The sequence below is a fragment of the Triturus cristatus genome, chromosome 10, assembly GCF_964204655.1.
Source record: "Triturus cristatus chromosome 10, aTriCri1.1, whole genome shotgun sequence".
NCBI lineage: Eukaryota > Metazoa > Chordata > Amphibia > Caudata > Salamandridae > Triturus > Triturus cristatus.
The window spans coordinates 161,250,236-161,274,718 of NC_140593.1; positions in this window are offsets into that span (position 1 = coordinate 161,250,236).

Below are 24,483 nucleotides of genomic sequence, written 5' to 3' on the forward strand. Positions count from 1 at the left end.
CAGCATCCCGCTGCCCTCTCCCGTGTGCTGATGCTCCTCTCACCATGTTGTAGCTCTGTTTTGAAGCACCCGATGAGGGGAATGGGCGTCTCTTGGCCGTACGCGAACACCCGAATCTTCGCCTCTCGCAGCGGGGGTTTGACACGCAGTTGGTGGTAGACATTGGCAGCCATCAACTCGATGGAGGCCCCAGTGTCAATTGTCGCCTTTACCTCTTGCTGTTGGACTAAGATGCGACATTTCGGAAGTCTGCGCTTCTTCTTCTGCGGCTGGTGGATCGCAAACACAAAAACGGACTGGGTAATCTTCAGTGTCGTCGTCCATGTCTTCACTGTCTGCCTCTTCCTGTACCGCATGGGCCGCCTCCTTCTTGACTCTGGTGGACCGGCACACCGCCGCATAGTGGTTCATCCACCCGCAGGCGCCGCACTTTTTCCCTCTGGCCGGGCAGTCTTGCATGTGGTGGGGTTGGCCGCCACAGTACCCACAGTCTTTCTTCTTCGCCTCCGGTTGCTGTTTCCCTCCGGCTTGTCTCCCTTTAGGCCGCACTACGTTCACCGCTTCCGCCACTTGCACTTGCTCCGTCTTCACGGGGCGATGTAGGGCTGCTTCCATATGCGAGGCCCTCGCCTGCGATAGCTCCTTCGACCGTCCGAGAGTAAGGATGTCCGCTAGGGGCTTTCCTTCTTCCTGGAGGACCGTGACACGAAGCTTGGACGAGTAACACCCCTGTATGATCTGCCCTCGGATCTCCTCCTGTTCGTCGCGGAACCCACACGTGCTGGCTAACTCCTTCAGCCTGCCATGGAACGCATCCAGGGACTCGTCCGCCTCCTGTTTGGCTTGACGAAAGATGAACCTTTCATAGTCTCTGTTCGCCATGGGCTCGAAATGGGCGTTGAGCGCGTTCAGCAGTGTGTGGTACGTTTTCGGCGTGGCTTCCACGAGAGTTTTGTAGATGCGGTGGATGTCTTTGCCTCCTAGGTGGAGCAGCAGCGCTCTGCGCCTTTCCCTCGAGATGCCAGCCCCTTCGTAGTAAATTTGTAGGCGGTCTGTCCAATCCCTCCAGCGCGGGGCAAGGGACGACGGGGCACCGTCAACGGCAAACGGCTCAATGGCGGGAATCGACGCCATCTTGGCACGTGCGCAGCCCGCGGTGGAAGCCGGCTCCCTCTCCTCTGCGTCGACGCCGACGGGCGTGCACCCCCTATGGGCGTTGTGCGTTGACTTCCCTCGCGCTTCTACACCAACCGGTGGGCGCGCCTACCTCCAGACGTCATCCGCGGGACTCCTCAGGCGCTCATGGGCTTAGGCGATCCCACCCGGCGTAGGCCTGCTCTGGTGGAGGGTGCGGTCGTCGTCAGGCACCTCGTGGAGCAGGCGCGGCACCACCTGGGCGAGACATACCCCTCACAGGCTGTGGAGTGGGGCATCAAGGCGCACACAGAGTCACCACCGATGGCTGGATGGGCCTCCAGGGCACTTGCAGTGTTCCCCACCAGGCCTAACAGCAGGCACAGCCGGGTCACCATGAGGAGGGGCTTCACAACCAGGCTCAGGACACATGGGTGGCCAAAACACACACTGTGGGGCACAAAAGCAGCACAGCAGGGCTCAATACACCCCTCGTCGCCAGTGTGGCATTTCAAACGCTCTAGATTGCATAGCTGCGCAACGGCGCTAAATAAGACACAGGAGCCGGTATTTCTTGGTTACACACGCGGCTCCGACTGCTGCGGCGAGGCCACGCCTCTTTATTTAAATTAGCTAGCGTCTGACGTCACGCGTCAGCGCTAGCGCACCCCGGCAGCGTGGAAGGCTAGAACGCCTCGCGCGCGCCGAACACTACAGTTACAAAGGAGACCGTGTAACTCCGCCAGTAAATGATCCAGTCCGGGTGGGAAGGACAAAAGGAGACAGGGCGGTAGCAAGGAGGGACTAAGAAGCCTCCTTTAGAATGAAAAGCCACCATTTAGCATGAACTATGACGCAAGCCAATGGGAATGATGGGCGGGGCTCCAAGTCCCTTTCTGAAAGTGTATCAATGACAATAAGCCTCACAGAGCGAGGAGTGCATGCACGCACGCTCCAGCGCTAGGTCTGCAAGACCTAAAAATGATGCTGCAGCAGGGAGCTCATAATTTAAGAGTAGACTTCAGTTGCTGAAGCATTGTGTCCCAAGTGTCTAAGCACCATGCAGAAGGCCTGAGGAGGGCATGGCGCTTCAACACTCTACCATCATCGGGTTACTGTGGTCATTATTCCAGGCTCTAGCACTTTAAGTAAGCTGAGAACTGATGGGCGTCTCTAAAAGGGCCATGGACAAAAAAGGGTAGCCATAAAGAGCTTGGGTGTCTGGCTAGACAACACTCTTACCATGGGCCGGACTGGGAACCAAAACAGGCCCTGGCAAAGTGCTCGGCCGCACCCCCCCTCCCTCTCTCCCTCTCTCCCCCCCTCCCCCACCCTCTTCCCCCACCCCCCAACTTGGGGGTGCCCCGAGCTCTTTGCCAGGGCCTGTTTTCGACCGATTTTGTTACAGGGCCGATTTTGCAAAAATGGCCCCCAGGGGCCCAAAACCGGCACCAACCCATGTGGCGCACCGGGGGATTGCCCGGTGCCTGCTACGGCCAGTCCGGCCTGGAGGACACACATTGATTGTGTGCATGGACTTGTCCAGTGAAAAGTGCCCTTGGTGGAGATGGTAACATGAATTCCCATGATGCTATATGTATTCTTTCCGCTTAGTCAGTTCCAAGTAGGAATGTGTTAAATTGAAACACAAGTGGATGCTTTTTATTGTTTTATCCATTCATGAGTGACTATAATCGAGTATGGATAGAACATAAGGCAATGTTCCTCTCTCGAGGCGCAGAGCCTGCAGTGTGTTGATTCTGGTTAGCGCCACTCCTTCGCCCCCATCGTGGGAATGTTATCCAATCCAAGAATCTTGTATGAAGGTTATTATTTTTTGCTGCACTGGAAATATAATTGGCGTTTCTTTCTTGTTTGTGGAACCAGTTTGGCTTCTTCTCACATAAGAGGCGTAAAAGCTATGGAAAACCCTCCAGTATGTATTGCGAAAGTAGGAAGCAAGTGGGAGGTGTGAGAAGTTGGCCTGATGTATGATGTCACTAGTTCTAGTGTACACCTTATATCAGTCCAAACAACCCTTATGGTGATTGGCTGTAAAGTCAACCTTATAGACCAGCTATCCTAGTGGTAGCATGGACAAGAGCAGTCTTAGGCTAAACTCTGAATGGCATGTGAAGCCAGCTGTGATACCATATATAATCCCTTGAATACCAAATGAAAGGACACCACAACAGATATATATATAACATAAAGTGTATTTATTCTAGTCAAACCCTCAGCACTCTTTATGAGATTCGAGGTAAGTACAACACAGTCTTATTCAAGCATACATTAAGGCACACAGGTAAGTAATACAGTTAGGCCCTAGGGGCCACGCAAACCATATACTAAAGAAGTGGTATAAGGACCACTGTAACGGAAATAGAATAGGCCTAGGCCTAGGGAATCACTGGGGCTACACTACACTACCAACAGTTAGGAAGTGGGAGGCCCACGGGATTCAGGTGCAGAGTGGAAACACTCACGCGTAATGCGTATAGTCGATAGAAATAGTACAGTTTTGAATTAAGTAGTTTAAGGACACTTCTGAAGCAGCTAGAGAGTCGAGACTCGGAAACTAGACCCGAGGATAGTCACTACCCTTGTGAGCACCGAAGTACCCAAGTTACCTAGCCCACGGGCTGCGGGTGCATAGGTGTGAACTTGCGTCGGGTTTCGTCGTGGACTTCTATGGATGCCTGAAGGAAAGTTGCTGACAGGCAGTCAGTGCAGAGTGTCCGGTGGATCCCAAGGCCGGGATCAAGAAGGAAGGGTACCTGCAAGCAGAAGGGACAGAGTCAAGGTCACTAGCCAGTGACCACGTGAAACCAGGAAGGAACCAGGCGATGTCGTGAAGATTGCAGGTGAAGGGTGAAGCTTGTCGCTGCAGCCACGGGTACCAGGAGACGTCGAGGACGACCAGGACCAGGAGGCGAGCTGTCCCACAAAGGCTCTTGCTGTCGGCGGCGTCGAAGTCGAACTAGGACTCACCAAGCCTTGGCAAGCGGAACCTACGAAGAACGGAGGACTTGCTTCTGGTGCAGACCAGGAAGGTCTGGGGTGCTTCTCTTTTGCAAAGAAGCGGGAGCCAGTCTGGAGGAGCCAAACCAGCGGTGAAGATTTCAAGGTGTGTCGTCACAAAGGCCGCTAGCCAACGGGCAAGCAACCGGACAGACGCGGCAAGCAGGAAAATGCAGAAGGAACCAACGCAGGAGTAGTGGAGTGTGGTGAGCAATTCTTCGGTGCAGTTGGTGCTTGGGGTTGGGGCTTCTCAATCCCCAGTGCACAACTTCGAGGGTACCTCAGAAGCTGCACTGGAAGATACTTGCCACTTTTCCCAGGTAGCCGGTCCCACGTCTCTCGTCGCCTCCACGGATCTCAGCTCGGCTGTGGATGTGGATCAGGGTCGGAGAAGTCTGGAAGTCAAGGCTCTGGTCGGGCTCTGCAGTCGGTCCCTCGTAGAACTTCAGCAAAGCAAAGGGTAAGTCTCTTGATGGTGCCTGTTTGCACAGGGTAGCCACTCCTTGGCCACAAGGGAGATTCTTCAGTCTTCTTCTTTCGTCGAATGTCGAAGGTCCAGAGTTTCTGTTCAAGTTGCAGGTTCAGGATAATCTAATCTCCTGGGGCCCAGCTACCACTCTTATACTACTCTGGGGGGCTGGGTTGCCTGCTAGGTCACGCCTTATGGGTGGGTCCTGGGAGGGGGGTGGTTACACCCCCTTCCCTTTGTACAGTTTCGCGCCAGGACTGGGGCTGGTGTGCCCCAGCACCGGTTTTAACTGGACTATGCATGGAGCACCTTGTGTGCCCCAGGCAGTGTCTCGTTTCTTTCATACCTCCCTGCCCCAATACACTAAGGCCTGTCTGGGGTGGTGCTCGCACCTCCTAAGGCAGGAAACCTATTGTCCAAGCCTCCCTTGCCGGGATCACTCCCAGCAGCAGGAGGTCAGACTTGTGTCGTGGCAGCAGCATCCATTTTGTGATGCTGGGGCTCTGGTTAACTTTAACCGGGTAAGTAGGTTACAACATGTATTCTCCCTCTAGAAGGAAGGGATAATATCCTCATCCCCAGAAATGGGATGGGGGTATTATTCCAAAGTGTTAGACACCTTACACAACATGTTTTGATAAAGCCAAACCATAGTTACCATAACCGTTTAAGATTATAAGGTACTTTAAGAGTATATGGTAGGCTATATCATAGAACAGCTATAAGGACATGGTTCCGAAAGCTGCAGACAGGCTCAGCTCATGCTAGAGCACCATCTCACATGTTACCAAGCACTCTGCCCCCAGGAATGTTAAGGCCTGCCATAGGAGTGGCTGATAGGTACACATGTGTCTAGATATAAGATAGGTATAGGAAGACTACACCTAAGCAAGGGGTGATTACACGACCTTGCCCCAGCTGAGGGATCAGCCAGTTGTGTCATAATGGAAGGCCAGGCCAGGGGTGGCATAATACATGATGCAGCCCCTGGCAGGCCTAGGGTACAACTATGCCCTGGGTACCTAAGGTACACTGTACAGGGGCCAATAAGGTGATCCTATCCAAATAGGTTATGCACCTAAAGTACATAGTATCAATTTAGAGAGAGAACAGCAGGGCTGTGGGTCTGGTTAGCAGGCCCACAGCCACAAGTCGAAAACCAGTAAAGCAAAAGCAAAAAGTGGGGGTGAACATAGAAAGCAGACCCTACTCTCCTACACAACCCCCCCCCCAAACTTAGGGATATTAAACTAACCTTGACCAGTTGAGTCTTCATGTTCTAAGTGGAAATATCTGGAGAGTCCATCTGCATTGGCATGGTCTGTCCCAGGTCTATGTTCCACTGTGAAGTCCATCCCCTGTAGGGAAATGGACCACCTAAGAAGTTTGGGATTTTCACCCTTCATCTGATTTAGCCACAAGAGGGGCTTATGGTCTGTCTGAATCTTGAAGTGAGTGCCAAACAAGTATGGCCTCAGCTTCTTCAGGGCCCAAACCACAGCAAAGGCCTCCCTCTCAATAGCTGACCAACGTTTCTCTCTAGGGGTCAGCCTTCTACTTATAAAAGCAATGGGCTGGTCTTGACCATCTATATTAAGTTGTGAAAGAACAGCTCCCACACCCAACTCAGAAGCATCTGTCTGGACAATGAACTCTTTGGAGTAGTCTGGACTTTTCAGAATAGGTGCACTGCACATGGCCTGCTTCAGGTCATCAAATGCTTTTTGACAGCTTACTGTCCACTGAACTTTCTTTGGCATTTTCTTGGAGGTCAAGTCATTAAGTGGTGTCACAATGGACCCATAGTTCTTAACAAACTTTCTGTAGTACCCAGTCAGGCCCAAGAAAGCTCTGACCTGAGTCTGGGTAGTTGGAGGAGTCCAGTCCTTTATGGTCTGGATCTTGCTCTCCAGTGGTTGAACCTGCCCCCCACCAACTAGGTGGCCCAGGTATACAACCTTGCTCTGCCCTATCTGGCACTTAGTGGCCTTGATAGTGAGGCCTGCCTTTTGCAGGGCCTCTAAAACATTCCTCAGGTGGACCAGGTGATCCTCCCAGGTGGAGCTAAAGACAGCAATATCATCAAGATAAGCTGCACAATAATCATCCAACCCAGTAAGGACTTGATTCACCAACCTTTGGAAAGTGGCAGGTGCATTCTTCAAACCAAAGGGCATTACCACAGATTGATAATGTCCTCCTGGGGTCGAGAAAGCAGTTTTGGCCTTTGCATTCTCAGCTAGTCTGATTTGCCAGTAGCCTGCTGTCAGGTCAAATGTGCTCAAAAACTTAGCAGCTGCCAGTCTGTCAATGAGCTCATCTGCCCTAGGTATTGGGTGGGCATCTGTCCTAGTGACAGCATTGAGACCTCTGTAATCCACGCAAAACCTCATCTCTCTCTTACCATCTTGGGTGTGAGGTTTTGGCACAAGAACTACAGGACTAGCCCAAGGGTTCAATGACTCCCAGCTCCAACATCTTTTGTACCTCAACTTTTATGCAGTCCCTGACATGGTCAGGTTGCCTGTAGATTTTACTCTTCACAGGCAGACTGTCACCAGTGTCCACCTCATGGGTGCACCAGTTTGTCTGACTTGGGGTCAGAGAGAACATATGTCTGTAGGATTGCAGAACTTGTCTGTAGTCCTGTTGCTGATGGACAGTGAGGCTGTCAGAAAATACCACACCATCAACTGAGCCATCATCAGGGTTCTGAGTCAACAGGTCTGGGAGAGGGTCACTCTCTTCCTCCTGCCCCTCATCTGTAGCCATGAGTAAGCCCATGTCTGCCCTGTCAACATATGCCTTCAATCCGTTGACATGAAGCACCCTGTGGGAGCTTCTGGGAGTCCCAAGGTCCACCAAGTAGGTGACTTCTCCCTTTTTCTCAACAATAGTGTGGGGCCCAGACCATTTGTCTTGGAGTGCTGCTGGGGCCACTGGCTCCAACACCCACACTTTCTGTCCTGGCTGGTAAACAGTCAGCACAGCCTTTTGGTCATGCCAAGCTTTTTGGAGTTCTTGGCTTGCCTCAAGGTTTTTAGAAGCCTTCTTCAATAACTCTGCCATCCTGGAGCGGAGACCAAGTACATAATCCACTATATCAAGTTTGGGTTGTCTGAGAGGTCTCTCCCATCCTTCCCTTACTAAACATAGGGGTCCTCATACAGGATGCCCAAACAAAAGCTCAAAAGGGCTGTAGCCAACCCCCTTTTGTGGGACCTCTCTGTAAGCAAACAGAAGGCAGGGTAAAAGGATGTCCCATCTTCGCCTAAGCTTGTCTGGTAACCCTTTTATCATTCCCTTTAGGGTCTTGTTGAATCTCTCAACAAACCCATTGCACTGTGGGTGATAGGGTGTGGTGAACTTGTAGTTCACACCACACTCTTTCCACATTGCAGTCAAGTATCCTGACATGAAGTTGGTACCTCTGTCAGAAATGACCTCCTTTGGAAAGCCCACTCTGGAGAAGACTCCAAGCAGGGCCCTTGCCACAACAGGAGCTGTTGTGGTCCTCAGGGGAATAGCTTCTGGATATCTGATGGCATGGTCCACTATCACCAGTATAAATCTGTGCCCAGATGCTTTTTGTGGGTCCATTGGTCCTACAATATCTATGCCCACTCTTTCAAAGGGAACCCCCACCACAGGTAGTGGTATGAGGGGGGCCTTTGTGGTGCCACCTGATTTGCCACTGGCTTGGCAAGTGACACAGGAGCGACAAAACTCCTTGGTATCCTCTGACATATGGGGCCAGTGAAAGTGAGGGACAAGTCTGTCCCAAGTCTTGTTCTGGCCTAAGTGTCCTGCATGGGGAATATCATGGGCCAAGGTAAGAAGGAAGCCTCTGAACTTCAGTGGTATGACCAACCTCCTGGATGCACCAGGCTTGGGGTCTCTAGCCTCTGAATACAGTAGCCCTTCATCCCAATACACTCTATGGGTACCTTGAGCATTCCCTGCAGCCCCAGCAGCAGCCTGATGTCTGAGGGGTTCAAGAGAGGGGCAGTCTAATTGAGCCTGCCTCAGATCTGCCCTTGAAGGTCCCCCTGTCCCAAGAAACTCAACCTGATCAGGTTCCAGCTCTTCTAGGACAGTTCCTTCAGGGCTCTCAGAATCATCCTCCTGTGAGGGCTGATCTAGTGCCTGAGGCAGGGGGGGAAGGCACAGCCTTTACCCTACTGCTCTTTCTCTTGGGTTGTGACTGGTCCATAGTTTCAGGATCCAGCACTTGTTCAGTGGTGCACTTTTCGGCCTGTGACCTGGTCATAGCAAGGACATGTGCATCTATCCCTAGCATTTTTGCATGAGTCCTATACTCCACTTCAGACCAAACTGAAGTTTCAAGATCATTGCCCAGTAAACACTCTACAGGAAGGTCTGAACTAACAACAACTTTCTTGAGGCCAGTTACCCCTCCCCAGGAGAAGTTAACAATAGCCACACTATGGGAGGTAGTGGCATTGCTAGCGTTGGTCACTAGGTAATTCTCACCTAGTATGATCTGTCCAGGGTCCACAAAGGCAGGTGTCACCATTGTGACACTAGCCCCAGTGTCCCTGTAGGCCTGAGCCATACTTTGGTTGATAAAAGGAGTCTGTCTGTACTTGCCCAGGTTACTGGGGCCTACAGTAGAGGACAAAGCTAAGTCCCCATCACAGATCAGAACAGCCGGTGTAGGTATTCTGACTAGGCCACAATCCTCCTCAGTTCCCAGGGTTAACCCTACTACACCCTTTTGCTGGGAACCACCACTTACAGCTGAACTAGGGGGTAGAGTTGTCTTATGGGGCAATGGTGGCTGGGGGCTTATCCTTTTTGGTGCACTCACTAAACCAATGTGAGTTGGACTTACAATAGTTGCACCATGGTTTCTTTTGGCCATCTTTTTTTTTATCCGTTTTGGGACCACCCTCCCCCTGAGCCTTTTGGGGGCCTGGTGAAGACTTCTGGTCTTTTTGTTTCTGATCATTACCCTTCTGGTCTGCCTTTTTCTGATCACCGCCCTGGTTCTGGTTTTTCTGCTTAACTCTAATCCTGACCCATCTATCTGCCTTCTTTCCCAATTCTTGGGGAGAAGTCAGATCAGAATCAATCAGGTGTTGATGCAGTAGCTGGTTTTGACAGTTGTTAAGGATTTGTTCTCTCATGATCAAATTCTACAATCCTGTATAGTCCTTAACCTTACTTCCCACTAGCCAGCCTTCCAGAGCCTTAGTGGCACAATCTACAAAGTCACTCCAGTCCTGAGTCTGTGTCTTCTGGGTATCCCTGAACAACAACCTGTATTGTTCAGTGGTTAGTCCAAACCCATCATTTAGAGCACTCTTCAGGACAGTGTAATTGTCTACATCCTCATCACTAACTGTGAGGAGCTTGTCTCTACCTTTCTCAGAGAAGGAGAGCCACAAGATAGCTGCCCACTGACTTTGGGGTACCTGCTGTACTTTGCAAGCCCTCTCCAAAGCAGTTATCCATTTGTGGATGTCATCCCCACACTTGTAGGGAGGGACAATCTTGCTCAGGTTTCTATTATCATAGTGCCTGTCTCTATCCTTAGGGATATTGCTACCACCAGTGGGTTCTAACCCACTTAACGTTTGCTCTCTAGCCAGAGCAAGCTTATCCTTGGCAAGGGCAAGTTCTTTCCTCTCAATCCTCAGATTAGCTTCCCTCATTCTGGCTTCATGCTCCTTTCTCTGGGGGGGAGTCATTCCCCTGTGAGAAGAGGCATTAGAGATGCTAGAGACATGGGAGTGGATGGATTCCCTTGAAGGGGATCTGTCTCTCCTGCTTCTCTGGTTAAGCCCACTTGGGGGTCTGTATGGGGAGACCCCATGCAAACTCCCATGTAAGCTTAGGTTAGCCTGGCTAAGTCTTCCTACATGGCCCTGGCTGTCTACCTCTTCATCTGAAGTCCCATCTGACTCATCTGTGGTGGGTAGACCCTCCTTTGTACCTAGGGTACTAGCCTGTGAGGCCCTAAGGGCATCATATTCCTCTAGGATCTGCACTAGCTGAAGGAGGGTAGGGTTTGCACCCTGTTTTAACTTTCTGGAGGTACACAATTGTCTCATCTCCTGAAAAGTTAGGGTATCATATCTAGAGGGGATCTTTTTCAGACCTGCCCCTCCTGAGAGAGCATCTCCTTGATCTCCTCGCAGAGACATGATCTAGTGAGGGTGTGGTGTGTGCACCTACCTACACTAGTTGTTTCTACTAAACCTCTCTAGTAGTTGTAGTCAGGGTGTGTTACTCCCTTCAACCTACAACAACTAAGTCCAGTAGGACTTAAGTATTATAATCTATGTTATATGTACCTAAACAATATCTGTGTGATCTTTCAATTTAGTATCTCAAGATTACAATGGTATTACAACAGCAAGCTCAGATCCCAACCGCTGCTCACCAATGTGAGAAGTTGGCCTGATGTATGATGTCACTAGTTCTAGTGTACACCTTATATCAGTCCAAACAACCCTTATGGTGATTGGTTGTAAAGTCAACCTTATAGACCAGCTATCCTAGTGGTAGCATGGACAAGAGCAGTTTTAGGCTAAACTCTGAATGGCATGTGAAGCCAGCTGTGATACCATATATAATGCCTTGAATACCAAATGAAAGGACACCACAACAGATATATATATAAAATAAAGTGTATTTATTCTAGTCAAACCCTTAGCATTCTTTATGAGATTCGAGGTAAGTACAACACAGTCTTATTCAAGCATACATTAAGTCACACAGGTAAGTAATACAGTTAGGCCCTAGGGGCCACGCAAACCATATACTAAAGAAGTGGTATAAGGACCACTGTCACGGAAATAGAATAGGCCTAGGCCTAGGGAATTGCTGGGGCTACACTACACTACCAACAGTTAGGAAGTGGGAGGCCCACGGGATTCAGGTGCAGAGTGGAAACACTCACGCGTAATGCGTATAGTCGATAGAAATAGTACAGTTTTGAATTAAGTAGTTTAAGGACACTTCTGAAGCAGCTAGCGAGTCGAGACTCGGAAACTAGACCCGAGGATAGTCACTACCCTTGTGAGCACCGAAGTACCCAAGTTACCTAGCCCACGGGCTGCGGGTGCATAGGTGTGAACTTGCGTCGGGTTTCGTCGTGGACTTCTATGGATGCCTGAAGGAAAGTTGCTGACAGACAGTCAGTGCAGAGTGTCCGGTGGATCCCAAGGCCGGGATCAAGAAGGAAGGGTACCTGCAAGCAGAAGGGACAGAGTCAAGGTCACTAGCCAGTGACCACGTGGAACCAGGAAGGAACCAGGCGATGTCGTGAAGATTGCAGGTGAAGGGTGAAGCTTGTCGCTGCAGCCACGGGTACCAGGAGATGTCGAGGACAACCAGGACCAGGAGGCGAGCTGTCCCACGAAGGCTCTTGCTGTCGGCGGCATCGAAGTCGAACTAGGACTCACCAAGCCTTGGCAAGCGGAACCCACGAAGAACGGAGGACTTGCTTCCGGTGCAGACCAGGAAGGTCTGGGGTGCTTCTCTTTTGCACACCTATGCCCTGGGTACCTAAGGTACACTGTACAGGGGCCAATAAGGTGATCCTATCCAAATGGGTTATGCACCTAAAGTACATAGTATCAATTTAGAGAGAGAACAGCAGGGCTGTGGGTCTGGTTAGCAGGCCCACAGCCACATCTAAGTCGAAAACCAGTAAAGCAAAAGCAAAAAGTGGGGGTGAACATAGAAAGCAGACCCTACTCTCCTACAGGAGGATAAAATACAAACAAAGGGAAAGGTAAGAAACTTCATCTAACTGGAAAAATATTGAATTGCCTTGTGAGAATGGTAGGCCGATTGAATTAGGCCTGGAAGTAAGCGAAAAGTCGTTAAGACCACCATAGGGTTTGCTGCCCATTTGCTACCCGACACCCAAGTGCCACATCAGCGTTCACTTGATATTTGGCTTAAATACAGGCCACACATGCGCGTCGCTCATCCAAACAAATGACTGTTTTTATACTCTGGGGTTTCAGTATTTGACCCAAAGAGTGAATTGTATCTCTTATTCTCACTTGGTGATACACATTTTCTACACACCTAAGGCATCAACAAGTACCAAGGATTTGAATGATTGCATGCTCGACCATCTACAGGTGTTCCACAATTCTAGTCATGATGGGGCATATTTACAAGGGCCATATCTCCGCTTTTTTGGCTTTTAAAGCCAAAAAAGCGGAGATAAAAATATCACCCTATTTACAAGAGGGTGATAACATGCATTTAGCGCATGTTAGCACCCTTTTACCCGACGCCTCCCTTTGCATCTCTAATGAAAGAGGCCGATTGAAGAAAGCCAGTGGTTAAAAGGGGCGACCCTTAGCCGATCCATGTATATTGTTAGCTGAAGGACTGTGTGATAGTTGCGCGGTTGAAACCCAGACCAAAAAAAACTGGCTGTCAAAACTCAGACCTAGAAATTCTTTACTTTTCCTTTGCAGAGCAAGACAAATATTCTGCTTCTAGCTCCCGCGTTGTTTACGAGACAGTGGAATTGGATTTTTTTCCGTCATGCGGGGCTCTAGCCTTTTAATCACTTCCGGATCACCGTCCCAACAATGATGGGAAGAGGAGAGCTTGGAGGATATATGACTGTGAACAATATTGGGAACGTGAGAGCTCTGACGGTAAACAATCAACTTTCTGGGAAAGAGGGAGGGAGGGACAGAGACCAGAAGAGGCACAGGATAATTATTTGAAGATTAAACCTTTAAAGCGAGACGGGGACGAGCTTGAGAAATATGCTCTGGGTCCTGGGCGGAAGGAGGAGGCTGGGAGTGACCAGTTGTGATCAGCAAAGAAGATATCCTGTGATTTGTATTGATTTCTTGCGTTTTAAATTGAACCCGTTTCTGACAGCATCCTGCTTTAGGACTCTGTGAATGCTTTTCTCGAATATAGTCAGGGCCACCGGAATTATGCAGCAAGGAAGGGCCAGCTTGTGTAACAGGCTGACCAAATTATGCAGCAAGAAACAGCAAATAATGCAACACAAAGCGTCACATTCCGTGAACACGATAATTCGTCCTTGCGTCATTTTCATGTAAATTAATACTGCCTGGACGAAGATTTCACCTCATTAGTACCAGTTAAATAACTGAAAGGGGACACATTAACCTTTTTCAAGGACTGTGCCAAAACGTGCACAGCACCACATGTGTCACTTGTTTTAATAATTTTTGATCGTTTGAGTTGGGAACTATTTTTAGTGGAATCTGCAAATTATACAGCTGGTTAGTCAATTTTATGAAAAGTGCAATAATTCCATAATTATGTCAAAATGCCATAGCTGCAGAACCGCGGCCCTAAATATGGTGCATATGAGTCAGCGATACAGAAGAACGGATCCGTGTACGCCTCTGGCGCACGGAGGGTGTTTTTAGAGTGGGACAAACTTTTAGGTGGCACATGCTTGTACACAAAGTTTCTTGCTATCGAGAGAGTTTACAATGCAAGGATCACTGGTGTTTTTTGTGTAGTGTACTGTATTAAAGTGTCTTTTTTGAATAAATAATATATATATGCATATATCTTGGGAGCTGTTACTCAAGCAAGCTTTAAGAACACTTCAAATATATTCAAAGGGTTTCGTTGTTTACTGTGTGGTATACAGTTTCTAGGGATGGTTTTTCTTCATGCGTTTTTAAAATTAATTACTACATTGGCTGCTCTACTTTTGACTTCCTGCAGTGAATAATTTGGATAACTTGGAAGACTTCTGTATAAGCAGTAACAATAATCCAATTTGCTCGGAACCATGGATACACCCATCAACATTCATACAAGTAACATTATATCAACCCTATGCTCCCAGGTGCGGCAGGAACCATTGTAGACTTTCCATATTTTGCAAATCGCAAACATTTCCGCTTCACCTCTAATGGGTGCATACTTGCACAGGGTGGGTTACTGGAAACAAAGAGGAAAATTAAACGTGCAGAACTAAAACTGCGTGAAGTATAAAAAGCAAAACACATGGAACAACGGCATCAAACGCAGTCTTCAACATAAACACAGGAAACACCTATATTTGTATGGCCGGTGCTTATGGCGTACCTCGCGTCTCTAACTCTGGGATATTATCGTGTCCGTGCCAAGATGAACGGGCCATGGATCGAAAAATGCATCTTTTAGGGCACCCACTGGAAGCCAACATCAGTACTGCCACGAGGGCGCCTTACTGGTATTAAACATACTTTGCCCTGGCTTAGGCAGAGCTTCACTTGACAAAAAAAAAGAACAAGCGCAAAGAGAAAGTGAAAGGAATGAGAGAAAAAGATAAGAGACGAGAGAGAGGAACAGGCAGAAGAAAGAGACAGATGTGCGAGAGGAGTGAAAATGAAGCTGACGAGGAGGGAGTGGGAGAAGGGAGGAGGTAGGGGAGGGGAGGGGATTCTCGCGCTGTAAGGCTGTTAGGCTGTTAGGCTTATGAGCCATTACAAAAAGCCAGATGGCCTGTGCACGTTCACGCTCACATGCACGCAAGCTTTAGGCCAGCAAAGGCCTCTCTGGTAGCACTTTGAAAACCCGCCTACTAAAGGTCTCGTCTGAGCTAGCGCTCAGGCGAGACCTAAAAAATGCTACAGGTCATTCAAAATGCGGCAGCCCGCCTCTTTCTTAATATCCCGAGGCATCAGTCAGGAACATGGGCACTGGCAGACCTTCCCTGGCTCCTGATTGAACAGTTGGTGCAGTTCATTTATAGGATCTACCACAACAAAAGCCCCCAGCTACTACAAGCTCTCATTGAACCCTAAACCCCAGGAACGCTTGGAGATCAGTGAATGTAATCTGGTAACGGTACCTAAAATCCACAGAGTAAGATGGGGCTGCTGTTGGTTTAAGTATCTGGCCCCCAAGTTATGGAATTGTTTGAGATCAGATTGCTCCAAATAGACTCAGAATCAATTTTCAGAAAATTTATAAAAACGTGGCTGTTTGCGAGCCAGTTGTTCCTTTGGACCCTGTGGCGGATGCAGCTGAGGTGAGTGCTGGTTGTTCTAAGCGCTCTACAAATTCAATAGATTAGATTAGATTAAGAATCCTTTCCAAGAGAGAGAGTGGTGTGCATAATTAAGGGTGTGGCTTAAAACAAGAAAACTAAAATCCTGTGCTTTACAAAGCATGCCACTTGACCAGTATTTGAGTATCTCTCTGTAAGTTTTATATAATTCCTTCCAGACATACAACACAGCAATGTACATATATCTAAAGTCATGCCAGACCTATTTACTCACTTTGTCAATGCCTGTTAGCAGTTTCAAATAAATTAGTAACAACAATTTTGTTGGGAATATTTAGAATACAAAATATTTCAATCCTGAAATTATGAGACTGAAATAAAAAAAAATAAGATCTGCAGAAGGGGAGGGTGATTCAGAGTGTCTCAATCAGTTCCATTCCCCTTCACGCCACTTTCTTATGCCATCTCTCACTCTATTAGAAACATACTCCCCTTTTCTCCCTACATCTTTCTGAAATCCTCCATCTGCATATCTCACACACCATCATTTTTCTCTTCGAACTGTGTTACCACTCTCTTCTCCTACACATATTACTTTTCATCTCCTTTTTTCACCATCTCCCCCATTCACAACCAACCAGCTCCGCTTTAAGCATTGCACTTTATTTTCCTTTGGTACTGTCAATACTTTGATAGCTGTGGGCCTCCTTCACACACTTTCCAATTAATCACACATACAATTGGCATATTATATGACTCTGTCTGTGCGCCCTGCAGAGAGTCCAAGGACTGCATGGGCATGAAATCAGAACACCTCTAGGACCCACTGTCCAGTACTGTGAGATGTTCGCATAACTTTCAGGCTTATCCATCACCAGAGCTCTCCCTCGTGCCCTGTCATGAACACTCACCCTCTTCTGGAACTCACCCAGACATCAAGAGGTTATTCAGTTCACATAAAAGAGTCATATGTTGCATGAATATATAAAGGAACGGCATTGCTGTTATGTATTACCTCAAAACGTTCTACAGTTGTTGTTGGGACTTCAAGCTTTGTTTTTGCCTGTAAAGGACATTCATCTAGGACCCAATTTTAAGATAGCTTTAAATTGCTGTTGCATCTGAGACCTGGCAGGACCGCATCCACTTAAAGCTCTGCAGGTGGCACACTAATGTGGAATAAGTGACAGGCAGAGGCCCAATCAAATCTGTGCCCTCAGCCATGCCTGCATATCACACTCATCTTTGTGGTCACTCTGCCATCCCAGATCCAGTCTCATAGATGGGGCGAGCCACTGTAAGCTCAACCTACTCTTGACACAGATGCCTTGCTCATCTTAAGGTCTCAGTGGACCCTCAAGCTCAAACCAAGCAAAGCTATCAGGTGGCTTCTGCCTGTCCCCACGTTCTAACCTCAGATGCAAGGATCAATCACAAAGTAGTGACATTTGGTGTAAAACAGAGAGAAAGATATACCCTTCTAGTGGCTGCACTGCACAATGTGAAACCAGAGGATCTGGAATCAATCCGGTTTGAACAAATTGTATGATCTTAGGCAAATAGTTATTTTATCGAACCTCCCTTTTCTTCATTATCATGCAGAGAGCACCTTCAAATTTGTGAGCTCATGAAGAGCACTGTATGGAAATCTCCTGTGTTTGATTTAACAGACTACAATGTCTCCAAATCCATAATAGGAATTTATGACACATATAGGGTACACATGAAAACTGACTGAGATCACCAATGGCATTGTCGTCAGGGCAGAGGGAGGCATGAATGTTTCTAAGCTCATGTTTCAAAAGCATCACTTTTAATAAATACCTCTCAATGCAGTAATATTCGTCTGAAGCACTTAGGTGAAATACTTCAGTGGGTTAAATAAAAACACTTTTTGAAATTTTGGAAGTGAGTTTAATATATTTTTAGATGACGTTTGTTGCATGATTTACATGCCAAATATTTTCATGGCTCTTGCATGGGCTCTTAGAGTCAAGACAGACCCTTGTCTCTGTTCTGGGTGTGCCTTCTCTGTTAATTTGTTGGCTCACCCGCCTCTACCCAATCTGGAGCAACAGTAGCTTGATGTCTCTATTGCTGCAGACGGTGAATCGAATTGTTACCGACAGGCCATGACCCAACGAAGAAATTATTAGAGGGAAGTCACGCCCCAAAACGCTCACTTGAAGCTACATCCCTGATGTTCATGTTTTGCTGCCATCGCTCTTGGATCTTCGTGGGACTTCTGCATTCTGCTGCTTTGTAGTAAGTTATGGAAAGATATCTCTACACTCGAACACAGAGTCAAGGTTCACCTACATCTCTGCTCATCCGCCTGTTCCCCATGACAAATTTCAGGTTCATCCCCCACACTTACAAAAACCACACCCAGGAGAGCCCCTCAAGTGCTCCCTGATAACGCAATTGAAGAATCAAATCCTTTGCTACAGTGTGGTTGAATCCCTAATCCCACAAAGGCCTACTCCGAGATCCCAATTACCTGGAGTGATAGACATCACACGCGTCAACCCAACAGAAGCGCAGTTAATCCCGACAATCTCATTATGGTCTGATTCACATGGACGCCATCACTAAGACTGATAAATCCTGATGATGATGTTTGATCCACAACTGTGGGTCAGCAGCCAAACACAGTCTTGAAAATGAGAATCTGATTGACTCAATAAATCTTGAACTATTATTCCTGAGACAAGTGTGGCTAACAAACTTATCACAACCTACTCTAGACCTCCTCATATCACCGGTCTACAGGATCTCTCGCCTTGACTTGGAGGGAAAACGATGTGGAGCGGGGGCAGATATTCAAAGATCCTCCACAAATGGTAAAAGCCTGAAACTTGAACAACCCTCTTCCTTGTGGAGAAGAGAAAACATCTAAGGCAAAGCCCACTGTATTCCATTACATCTTTAAGCAGCTGGGGATTAAACTTTCAGTTGTGGAACATCTGATAGAATTTATAATTGAATAAACATTCTGCCTCAAAGTAGATCTTACTGGGTAACTTCTTTGAGGAAGGCAGCATGACAAGCTTGGCTCTGCTGCTTCACAACTTTAACTTTTTCCACTTGACAATGATCCCAAGCAATCATGTTCAACTCCAATGCATGTGAAAGGCTTATTTCTTTGTCTTATAATTTTAAAAAAAGTCTTTGTCGAGACTGACTCTCACATTCTAGGTGATTGCTCAGACCTCTTCCAAATTACCTTATGTCTCCTATGCACCAAAACATCATCTTGAGGGCCAACAAACAAACTGATGAGCTTAGTTAGAGAATTATGTCTATTTGTTTTTTTAAATTATTGTTATAAAGTGCTCAAATGCCCAGAGGCATCTTGGCGCTGCTGCTGTTCTGACGGAAAGTTTGCAGTTCAAGAGGGGTCCTCCCTAGTTGACAAATAACCAGGTTTTTAAAGATTTTCTAAAAAGCAGAAGAGTGGTCTTTGATGTGAGATTAAGTTGTAGGCTTCTCCAGAGTTTGGCTGTATAGGCTATGAAACTTCTGTGCCCCAAGAGGACCGCCTGACCTTGGGGACAGTGACATTTTTGGCCGAAGTGGAATGGATCGTACTAGTGGGGATGTACAAGTAAAACATTGCTTAAGGTACTCTGGGCCCATATCATGAAGGGCCTTGAAGGCAATGCAGAGGGCCTTGAAGGAAATGTGTTTTCTGATTGGTAACCAGTGCAGTTTGTCTAAGGCATGAGAAGCTGATTGGAACCTGGGAATCCCTAGAAGCATACGAGCTGCTGCATTCTGCAGTATCTGGAGTCTGTTAAGAAGTCTTTGTTGCCTGTTCAGATTAAAAGCATTGCAATAGTCTATTTTCGATAAGACAAGGGTTGTTACAGTCTTCTGTAATTCAATTAAATGCATGGGAGAATTTTACCAATAGTCTTTAGGTTATAAAAGGATGCTGAGGTGATGGAATTAATTTGACCTTTGAATGAAAGATTTTCATCAAACATGACCTGTAAATTCCTTACTTTCTTAACCGGAGTCGGAAGAGTACTGAGTGCTTGCGGCCATCAGGTGGGGGACCAGAAAGAGACATCATTGCCAAAGAGAAGCACCTCTGTTTTTCCTGAATTCAACTTGAGGCACATGTCACTCATCCAGTTGCCTACTTCCATAATGTAGTTGTGCAATATTTTAGAAGTCAAGAGAGGCTGGACAGTGGAACCCTATAGGCCTCAGCACCTAACTTGCTATCCCTAAACTTATATAGATATGATCTGGAACTACCCAGAAATGTGTGTGCACACTGACAAACACCCACTGCCACAGTGTAATTCCAATACAGGAATACAACAATTTAAAAAACAACAGCACAGGTGCACCACAAAGGAGCTTAGACAGAGAATTTTATAAAATCTACGTCCAAAAGTATTCTTCCAAAGTTCTTCTTTTATTTCAATTACGTTTTTTAAAACATGATCACAATGATCAAGACACAGCCAACGCGTTTTCTCCTTATCAAAAGGACTTCTTCAGGGCGAGATGAGTCTTTTTGCTGCTAACATTGTAAAATGAACCGCATGATAAGCCAAATTAGAGTGAACAGTTGCTTCCGTTCTATTAAGTTTAAGATTAAGTTAGCGCCTTAGTCTGAAAAAAGAAGGACGAATGGGTATATGATAACTCCCAATCAGAGCAATCCAGGTCCCAGGTCAGGGAAATAGGTGAAATACGACATTGATCGCACAATTGCAACAGCCGGCCAAAATCAGTCGGAGTATTCCTCATCAGTGGAAGGCCAAATGGGTACCCATTCATCCTTCTTTTTTCAGACTAATAAGCAGGGGTGAAAAGGAGCACATAAAACCAATGTCTTAAAAGGTCTGAGCCTTTAAAATATGGCATACAAGTAGCAACAGGAGCCAGGCACCTCCTGATAACCGGCACGCAGAGTGCCTCCATGGAAATAAAAGAAGGATATCTCCAAACTTTCAGAGCAGAGATGTTTGACAACAACTTAAGGTTTACCTAACAACAAAAATAACCTAAAAATCTTCAGAAGATTGGTCAACCTGAGTGAGTTAAACTGATTTTTTTAACACAGTTGCTGGCATCCCGTGTTCAAATAATTAATTAATTTTACTGACCCTATTCTGGGCAAAAATAGTGAAAGGCATACGTTTCTCCCACACTCCTTATCTAAAGAATATGATTAACTTCTCTATGACAAAGAGTAGTCTCCGACTGTCTCAAAATTGTGTAAGTCGCCCCTTTTTACACAACGCATGATTCACAAAGCCTGATTCAAATCCTGAAGACATAAACCAAATCCGCCCCATCTCTAACCTTCCCTTCATGATTTAAGTTCTGGAAAGTTGTTTTGCAAATCAGATGAAAGACTTCACAAAGGATGCAACTTATTTGATGACCGCCAATTGGGCTTTGCAACCGGCTGTGTTACAAATACTTGATGATGTGTGTGCATTTGAGAGAAGGGTGAACCCCGCCTTCTTGTTCTTCTTGACCTGTCAGCAGCACTTGAAAGGGTCAGCCATGCATCCTTGCTAAAAACCTTTGAAAAACACATAGCTAATTGGGGCACAGTGTTGAAATGGTTTGCAACATATTTTGTCAACTATTTGCAGCAAACAAAGCTGGTAAAGCTCTCTTGAGCCCCACATCTCTTCAACAAAGGGTTCTGCTAGGCTCCATCCTTGATCCAATGTTCTTCAACGTATAAATGGAATCCCTGACATTTCTCCTCTTTTTTTACTTGAATGCTGATGACACAAACAGCACATACAAGTGTCCCCCCCACCCCACCCCCAGAGGACATAATGTGTGTTACTGGAGGTACTGGAGAACAGGTCGATGGAGGCTGAAACAGGAACACTAAATTGCGAACTATTAGTGAATTTCATGTACACACTGTCTGGGTTAGGGTCATTTCTGGGTCATGAGCAACAGAGCCCTGTCATAGGAACTGAGGGGCATATTAACAAGGTGGCGTTAAAAAGTTAACGCCGCTTTTGCGGCCGTTTTCGGCCGAAAAGCGGCGATAATTTTATTGCTATATGAGTAAGGTCACACTATCACGTGAATCCTTGCCTTAGCGCCCTTTCCCGTAACGCTCACCTTTGCATCTCTAATGAGATGCAAAGTGGGCATTCCAGCTCAAAATAACTGGAGAAATGTCGCTAACCGACATTTCTCCAATTATCAATAGGCACGCTAACAAGCATAGCGATAAGAAAAGTAGCGCTAACCTTGGTTATCTCTACTTTCCTTACACCTGCTTTAGCCATGATATCCAGTGGAAGGTGGATATCATGGCTGAGTCTGCCCTGCCCTATCAGCAAGCTGTCGCCAAACGTTGTGCGATTATCGCTGTATTTCCAGCGATAGTCGCACAATTGGCAGATTGCGCCTGGAATTTTATCACTTTTGAGATAAGCGTTGCTAATAGCACGCTATCTCAGCGATAAAATTCGGCGATAGCTGGTGATTATTATCCTAGCGCTAAGTGCGCTTAGTGATAATTAATGCCGGTTGTTGCTGATATGCCCCTTAGTCTTGTGCATTGCAATGTATTGCGTGATTGCGTTGGCTTACTGATACTTGCTTTAGTTCGCACCCGTTTTACGATGCTTCACTGCTTGTTGTTTTTCTCTTTACAGTTCCCTTGGCTCCCTTTAGTCTACTCTTGTCCTTGAATTGCAGGTTGTACTGTCTTTTGTCTTTTTTCTTGTAGAGTCTTACCTGTGTGTGTCTAGTAGCTTTGAGGGTTCTGGACTGGATTTCATGTCAGCTCTGGTAAGGCTTGTTTCAGTTGTTATTTTTGGTAACATCCCTGAAGACGGGTAAATTCTTGGAGAGTTGGCTCCATTCTCTACTTTCACTGTCTCACTCCCTTCCCTGTTTCTCCCCCAGGTTCTATGTCTGAGGCTACATTCCATCTTGTTCCCAGCATTGATACTCAGGAACTTTCAGCGGGTCCTCAATGCCGAAACCTGACTTAACGTTCTTTCAAACAACCTAAGGGAGCTCCTGTCGTGGATGGCATGACACCTGACTACGAAAACATCCTGCTGACCGGCATACCAAGAATCTACTTAGTCCCACTAGGAGCAGCCTCAGTCCAGTACCTCCGCTGGTATCCAGCTCTAAAAGGTTTGGTCACATTACTTGAAGTGTTGATGACTCTTGACCAGCTCCTCATAGAGGCCAGAAGCCCATTCAAGTTGTACTACACAAGCCCTAGGTGGAGGAGTAGCCAACTATCCAGTACGCAAATTCCTCATCTTTGGTGAATCATGTGGAATTCTAAGCACTGACTCTCTCCAAATGGAAACTCTGCTCTTCAAAAAAATCATAAACACTAAATCAGTCCTTCTGTGATGATCTGTCTCAATGATGTACGGTCACCTTTCTGAGCTCGACCAATGAATGGGTTTAATATTCTGACCTTGTTAGTGTTACATTTCTTCTGGAGACAAAAAGGTTGGAGGTTCAATTAAAATGCTGCTCTCACTTGGCAAATTGCTTCTCGTCTCTAGAGGATGCGCTATGCATAGGCGCTTGAACTCAAAATGAGAAATAACATTTCCCATAAGGCAACAGAACTTACATGGCATCTTGGAATTAGCTGTGACTATCTTGATGATATCAAGTATAAGTTCATGGTCCAGAGCGTCCTTGCTAAGCACTCGAGATACTTTGTTGCTGCAACAAGGACCCTGTTACCAGACACTTGATTGAAGCCTTGAAGATTGTTTATTTCCTTGAAAGTTGAACTCAGAGAGGCATTCCAAGAAATGAAAGTTGTGTTTGCAAATGGGCTTGAGTTGGCAAATGTACTGTTTAATGAAAACCCTTGCTGGATTACAAACTCCACATTTTGTTTTTCTATTTGGATTCTAAAACTACTTGAGGAACAGAAAGGATCCTCAACATATTCAGAGACTGTTGATATTATCCGATGTATCTTTCTTTGAATCTCGGGTAGTGGTACATGCTTGAAGAGTGATTCATATACAGAGCTGATGAATGTTTGTTGACTTTCCAGTTTTAAAAAACACAACTCAAAGGTACATGAGAAAATAGGAGAGAATGTTAAGAACATAAGACAGTAATGACATCAGGTGGCCTGGGGGTGGGGGGGGGGGATTGGGTGCAGTGCCCCCTCCTCCACCTGTAGATGTCCTTGGCCCTCTGCTTGTGCTCCCAGTAAAAACTGAACTGCCCTCAAGCCTTGGAGCAGCCATTTTGTTCCTTCCTGTTTACTTTCACGTTTTGTTTACTCTTACATTCCTCTAGAGTATTTGCTTTGTCCAGGTTGGCGTGTTTCTGAAGATTTTTCATCTAACATATTACTCATATATGAAGCGTAGTGTGGAAAGGTCACTCCAACTTATCTGTGTGAGTTCAGGTTAAGAGCCGTGGCGTTCAGGCTGAACACTATGGTCAGGTGTGGCAGTTGTAATTCTGAAATTGTGATTATCTGCATATTTGTATGAAGGAGGCACCCAGATGTCAAAATGCAAATGTAAGAAACGGAGTAACCTATCCGCAGAAATCTAAATCAAGCCCTTAGTGTTTCAGAAAGACAGGAGGAGAAAAATAGGATAAATGCCTAAAGAAAGAGACTGTAGAAGAGAGTGGTGGGAAGAGGAAAATAGGACTGATTGAGTTAGTTATATTACTGGAGAGGAGAAAGTTTATATGTGGAATACAGATTTAATCTAAACCTTATAGTCATTGTTGATGTCTCAGTACAAGAACAACCAGAGTGCACCAATATTCTGGAGTGTGTGAGGTTTAGAGATTTTCTGATGCTGTATATATTGTAGCTAAATTTAGATGAGTGAAGGTGTGATATTAAAAGTGAATT